Consider the following 7,766-nt stretch of genomic DNA (forward strand, 5'->3'; position numbering starts at 1 on the left):
GTGCCCCCTACCACTTAATACTGGTAATTTAATTTGAAATTGATTTAAGATTTTTAACAATATTATGGTATTATCATTATAAATCATAAACTCTTTGGTAATAGGTAGGTATACGAATACCTACCTATTATAGGCATAGGTATTATATTTTATCTTATTTTTTTTTATTTAGCTGTTTAAGGTACAGTAGACGAAGCTTCTCTCGTACACTTTATTATTTTAATCATACTTAAACTACTATATTAGGTACCTAAGTAACAATAAGTGGTATAATAAGATGTAATTTATTAATATAATATCGTTAGAATCATATAATGTATAAGACCTATATAGGTAATAGCTTATGGGTATATAATTCTGTCATTACTTATATGTATAGTAGGTACCTAAAAAATAATGCTAAAATTATTATATTTTTAACTTAATGAAATCACTATACCACAGTGACAATATTATGTACATTTAGTTGAAAATAAAGTTCGAATTCGGTGAGCTAACGTGAAATAAGAATATTTGACAGTCTATTATACATACATGTTACCTTAATGGATTATACATTTAAATAAGCTATTCCACGCGTGTATCTAATACAATTCAACGATCCCGGAACAACTGTAATATTTAAAAAATATTAAATATATCCATCAATCATCAACGTATATGAAAAATTAGGTATTTATAATAAATAACCTAGCTATATCTATATACCTTTAGTGATGTACACCCTTTAGCTTGGAATTTTCACACTGTTACAGTAAGGGTGCATATATGTATTTTATAGCTTAACATTAAACGGACGACGGTTACACTGATGGAGAAATATATACCGTTGTCGGAAAATAGTAATAAAAAAAAAAACTAACCCAGTCCAATTCATCGCGTACCTACTTATTATTTTGTTTACCTATATATATGTAGGTATATACACACTATTTTATGCAGCAAACGGTTGGGGTGAGAGCATGGCTGCAACATAACGCAACGGCAAAACATTCGTGCATCACCGTTGATGTGGATATATAATAAAGTTTTTCACCCCTTGTGTGCTCAACATTTATTGCGAGAAGACAGATTTTGTTCCAGAACGAAACAGGAAATTACAATGCCCACGGGAAACACATTTTGCATCGTTGATGACGATCCCCCTGGTGCGGATGGCGCATTAATTACGGTTATTACCAAAAGGAGGGTGTAGCCTATATATAATATATATACACCTAGATAGTTTATTATCCACGTATATATTTTATATTTTTATTATAGGTACGTATCTACATTATTTATTGTCTCTCTGTATTGGCGTGTACACAGGTCTTGTATATATATATACTACCGCGGTGCACCTCCTTTCTGACTTCCTGATATAAATTTGTAACAATTATAATAATATGTTACATGATACCTAAGCATATGTATATGTACTACACGTCTCCACACTTAACATTATGTACTATCAACTGCTAACCAATACAATAATATTAACACAATAATACACATACCCATAATTGTAAGGCCTATGGCCAATAATAATGTAAATTCGACAGATTTTTAAAAAAATATACTAAATTTATGTATAAAATTATATTAATTTTTAATTTTTATAGGTATGCATGTATTAATATAATAGATGCTTATAAAATCAAAAATTAATAAATTAAAATTATATCTGTCAACTATATATAAGCATAGTTGAAAAAGTTTGAATTACCTATATACAGATCATCACAACTTTACAAGCTTTACATTAATGCGTTTAACTCTACCACAATATGATCATTAATACTAGCCAAAACCAAAATACATTAAATATTTAATCTAAATCTGATAGACTACGACGCGTTTAACATGCGTTTTTTACCTAACTAATATTTTCCTAAAATTGGAAAGACAATTTTCGTATGATAAATAATATATTATAACTAGATAATAATATATTCATTATAACCAAATTTAGTTTTTTTTTTCTTTTATTAGAGAATATACAATCTATTCACAAAGGCATTATAAGAATATGTGCTATTATAATATATTAGAAAACATGTATAGGATGAGCGAAGAAACCATCCAGTGATCGCACTTCCTTTTGCTTAAATATACCTAATTTGATATATACTTTTTTATTTAATTAATTTATTATTATTATTATTATTATTTTCGTTAATCGTTATGAATATCTCTGCACCAATTTATTTTTAGTCACCGTGAGGGATTTCCAGGAATCGTAAATTTCGTTTTAACTAAAAATTTAAAAACAAAAATCAAATTGGTCAAAAAAATTCTGTATAATATAATATAGGCAGGCTGGCAGAAGGCACAGGCAATGCAAGTCTATGCCTGGGACGGCATTATGTAAGAGGCGTTAATATTTCTTCGTAACTACAAAAAATGGAAGGGTGACAAATTTTTATTTTGCCTATTTATACATTTTGTCTAGAGCCGTCCCTGAATTTAGGTAAGTGTAATTGCGTTTATTTTACATGTCAAAAGCTAGTAATACTATAGATGAAATAAGTATCCAGAATTATTTGTATATACAAAAACGGTATATAGTCGGTGAAGTTGACTCTAGACCCGCAGTGTATCGAGATCAATAATGGTTATTGTAAATGATGGATAAACCTTGTGAGACATTGATAGTAGCTAGTGGTATACCTTTTACGATGCGTAAAATAATCAACATATAGTGTAAACTGTAACTGAATATTATAATAGATATTTTATGATAGATTGATAGGTGTGTGGCGATATGTCATTTATTATAATCAACGTTAAATTTCTAAAAAGTTTTAACTTATATTTTGTTTTCGGGCACAAATAGTCAATCAAAATAAAATCGGTTAAAGATTCTATTACACAATTAAATATCTATAATTAACTATTCATAGAAAGGTATTTTATAACTTTTGTTAATTACCTATAGATAATTTCAGGAGGCGTAACCTTTAAACTAATTATTTTCACATTTTTATAACATTTATAAGATTATTCAGCTTTATACCTATATACCCCGCCTACAATTACATTATAATAAGGTAGGTATAGGTAGGTATAATAAAAATATTTTATATTTTATATGTATATATGTATTTATTTATATGTACTAATAGTCCTATGAAAATTGTTAATCATCATTCGCAACTATACATTAAAAAAAGCTTTAAATTAAAATTAATAATTAAGATAGTATACATAGATAATATTATATATGATACTATAATATTATTTATAGATATTAACTACCTATACGGATACAAATTATACAACATTTACCAATATAGTGTGAAAAATATATTTTTTTTTCAATTGTTTACAGCCATAATTATTGTTGCATAATATTATATTATATTTATAGTAGTTTTGTTATATTTCTATTTACATTATTATCACCTATATAGTGTGTATTAAAACGTTAAAACGTAATACCTAAAGGCTATAAAATGTGTGTCATATAAGTGCTAATAATAATTGCGTAATAATATATAATAGCATTTTTTATAAAAATTGCATGTTAATTTTTTTTTAGATATGTACCTGTACATTACCCATACAATAAATATGATTTCGTTATATGCACGTATCCTACAAGCTACAACAATTAAGTATATAATTAATTGAAATTTTTTAAAAATTTATTTCACTGCAGTTTTCATTGAATAGAGTATTATTGTTACAAGAAAAAATATATTTTATTGGATCATCATTCATCGAATATAATATGAATACAATAATTTTTGTAACAGGTATGCTATACGTATTGTTTAAATTCATAATAAAATAGAAGCTGATGCTGTATAAGTTTAGGCATATAATATGTTAAAATTATATAAATAGCACAAAAGTCAGAGTACTAGATTAGGTATATAATACACTGCAGAAAATGAATACGGATACTTCCTGGATTTTTTTAATTTTTAAGTGATTTTTTTGTTTTAAGTATACAGTAGTTATATGTGTATACTGTCTATGACAGTGATGTAGCTTCTATTTTTATTGGTCTAGCAAAACTCAAAGAAAAAAAAATGAATAAACAGAAGAGGAAACGATGTTGGTGACACTCGGATACAATTAGTTAAAAAATGAACAATATTTTTAGAAAAAAACGAAGAAAAAACAAGACAGTGTAATAATAATTTATATGCATGGGAAGCACATGTACTAACGTGACGAATGTTTAATGGGGCGATTTTCTTTAGGTAAGACCGGTATTATATACATACTAAATAACTGTTTGCGGTAGGTATAGGTATAATATATTATTATTATCCTCTACTAATTTATTTGTTGAAACATTCGTATGGTGAGTTTTCACATTTCTGGTTTTCAAGTTTGCATTAATGCATTATAAATTATAATACACTGTAATTTATATTATCCATACAGTTATATACTTTAGTTGCAGTTGCACACATTAACACGTTATGATATAGTTATTCGTCGTTAGTTAAATAGTGAAGTTATATTATAGAGATTGCAAAATTCTTCACGATATCGGGTAATTTTAGCAATCGAGTGCGGGGAAATTGATCCGTGCGTGTTTATTTTTATGTGATTTGCGTAACACTGTTACATAATAAGAAATAAACTAATAACTGATGAAAAAATTATATACTATAATGACTAATGAGTAGGTATAATATTTAACTAAATTAAATTAATCACATATAGATAAAGAAAGATATTTATTTTTCAAATAATTAAATAAATGTTTTGTTTTTGAGTTTCCCCGTTAATAATTTATGATAATGAACACCACGTCTTCATATATTTTACGATCAAAACTCAAAATCTGTATTATATATGATTTCACAAATTAAGTAAGACGTTACTTTCGTGTCGTTAGTGGCAACTGGCAGATCGGTTGAATAACGATTAGCCGATGCGCCGCAGAGCATGCACTACAACTATAGACCATATAGTCCCTATATATATATATATTATATACCTATTAAACCACGACCACACAACCACATTATAATATTATTATATAGCCTTCGGTCGTATATGTTACATTAATAATAAATTAATAACCATTTAATCGTGCATAAAACCTACGCGCAGTGTCCATGATGGCCCATTAAATCGGTTAATCAATTATTTCGCACAAGTACTCGTATACGCAATGCCAATACGAGTACCATCGCGCGACATTACACACACACACACACACCTGTACGTCAATCGTTATATGTATTATAATATGTGTGTGTTTATAAATTATAATACACCTGCAATCTGGTATATTAGCGGGCGGTACGTATATTATTATTAATTTGAAGTTTCGGCATAGTTTTAATGCGCCTACATCATAATACTATACCTACTCTACAACACTGTGCGGAAGACCGGTTCCGCGGGTTTTTTTTTTTTTTACATTTTAATACGTGTACATATTAATAATAATATAATGTTATATTACCATTATTATTGTGTATTATTTTATTATACCCACCGTGTATAATACGACAGTGACCGACGACGACGGCGGCGGCGACGATCTGGTGGCATGGCGGCAATTATAATAATAATTACACACGATGATGTACGTACTACACGTAACCATCGCATAATTATTACGACGGATGGACGGACGCGATGGTTAATAATGCGCACGCGTACAATTATTAATCGGAAAATGATCAAACGCCGGCGGTCCGGTCCGCCCGAGTCAGAGTCAATTTGTTTCGTCTCGTATCAAAACCTTAAGTCCTTGCCGCACCGTCGCACGTCGCCGTCGTCGCATGGTTATAATAATATTATTATTATATATTTATATTGACGGACGTCGGCCGTATATCAGTTATACATTTTAAATGTTGCCCTACGAACATATTTTCGATAAATCGAGTAGGTAGTAGGTAGGTAAATATATATTAGATATATAGTGCATAGAAAATGTCGACAATATTCAATAATATTACTATCGATAATCGCTGTTGATATATAATATTGTAATAAAATGGTTACTAAAAAAATCATAAACAGACTATGTATAAAATATAATATTGGCCTATTATTAAAATCGACTTATTAATTAGTATATAGGTAAGTAGGTACTCCAATCGCGTTTTAAATTATCAATATTCATCCACAGTCCACACGCTTAACTCATATAACATAATACTTGTCTTATTTTCATTGTACCTGGTTGTGTGCCTATACACATAGGTATGTATACACATGTTTGAACAGTACTGATTTAAATACAATTATCGAAACCCTATTGGCTATTACCACCTGCATATTATAATAAACGTTTAACTTTAAACATTTTTAAAATGTAACAAATAATTATTATTAGTTGCCTGATACGAAAAAAAAAAGGGCGGTTCCATTTTCCTCCAAAAACGAGATACCATTTTCCTCCAGTGACCATTTTCCTCCACAAAAAAAAGGGTTGGTTTCCATTTTCCTCCACATTATTTTCGACTAAAGTTGTGTCTATTTTCCTCCAATATTTTGGCAAATATTTTTGTTGTAGTATTAGTGTATTGCGTTCTGTTTTATAAATATAGAGTAAAGCTAGGATCACATTTTGCGCTTATCGGTTAATGATTACACTCTGGTATCGGCTATCTAATAAAGATACGTACATACTCCATACGGGCATATATACGTATAAACTTATATATTGTTATATTGTGTATCAGTAAAGTTGTCACTGATTATTATGATTACACACATTGAGTGAGACAGACACACCGCGAATGTATACGATATACTCGCATCAATAAGACTATATTTTTAGTAGCGAGCTGTACGTCGACTAGTCACTATAGTTCTTTTGTTTCATATTACATTTATTTTAATTTAAAAATGTCTGAAAAAGCGACGTTTATTGAAAGTTCTCGTGGAAAACGTTTGTTAATTCGTGATGATTACAATTAATATTTTTTAGCATATGAGTTAAAATCTGGATTATCACGTTGGCGATGTTATTTTTGGGATGACTTTATTATTTATTGGAGGAAAATGGAAAGTGGAGGAAAATGGTCAAGAATTATTTTTTATTTTTTTGGAGGAAAATGGTCAGTGGAGGAAAACGGTATCTCGTTTTTGGAGGAAAATGGATACGGCCAAAAAAAACATTAATTCGGAACAAATTTAGTGGGATAGAACGGATAGGGATTGATTAGTGATAACCAAAAGGTATAACAATATTATTAGTAACCTAACCTTTTACTTTTTAGTTATACCATCACATAATAATCTTTTCATATCGATTTTATATAAAAATAAATATTTTAGTATAGACAAAACTATGTACATTTTTTTTTTATTTAACTAACGCTTGATATAATTTCTGTGTCATATACTCATAATATCTATAACAGTTAAACAAATCAGTAATCACAAATGCATTTTATTTGGGTATATAAATAATTAAACCATTTTAAAAATTGGAAGTCTGTCTTATTTGTCTATCTGTCTATTTGTTCTATAGTAATATTTATAATTTATTTATTTTTTGTATTATATATAGGTACTTCTTACACATAGTTATGTAAAATTATTCCACTCAGTAATTTGGAAATATTAGATTTCAAAGAAAAATTACAATTTGAGGCTGGAAAGTGAAATAATTTTCTAGTGTTCGTAAAAAATATAATACATGAAAAAAGCTTAAACATGAAAAATAAAATATAATTATGTGTTTTGGTTGTATTATTGAATAATTGAGTTTAAAATACAGATATATTAAAAGAAAAATATATTTTAAACAAATTATATCAAATGAGCATAGAAATCAGAAAATATATAAAATTTAA

The sequence above is a fragment of the Diuraphis noxia genome, unplaced genomic scaffold, assembly GCF_037042655.1.
Source record: "Diuraphis noxia isolate RWA-SAM2 unplaced genomic scaffold, SU_Dnox_SAM2 contig0005, whole genome shotgun sequence".
Classification (NCBI taxonomy): domain Eukaryota; kingdom Metazoa; phylum Arthropoda; class Insecta; order Hemiptera; family Aphididae; genus Diuraphis; species Diuraphis noxia.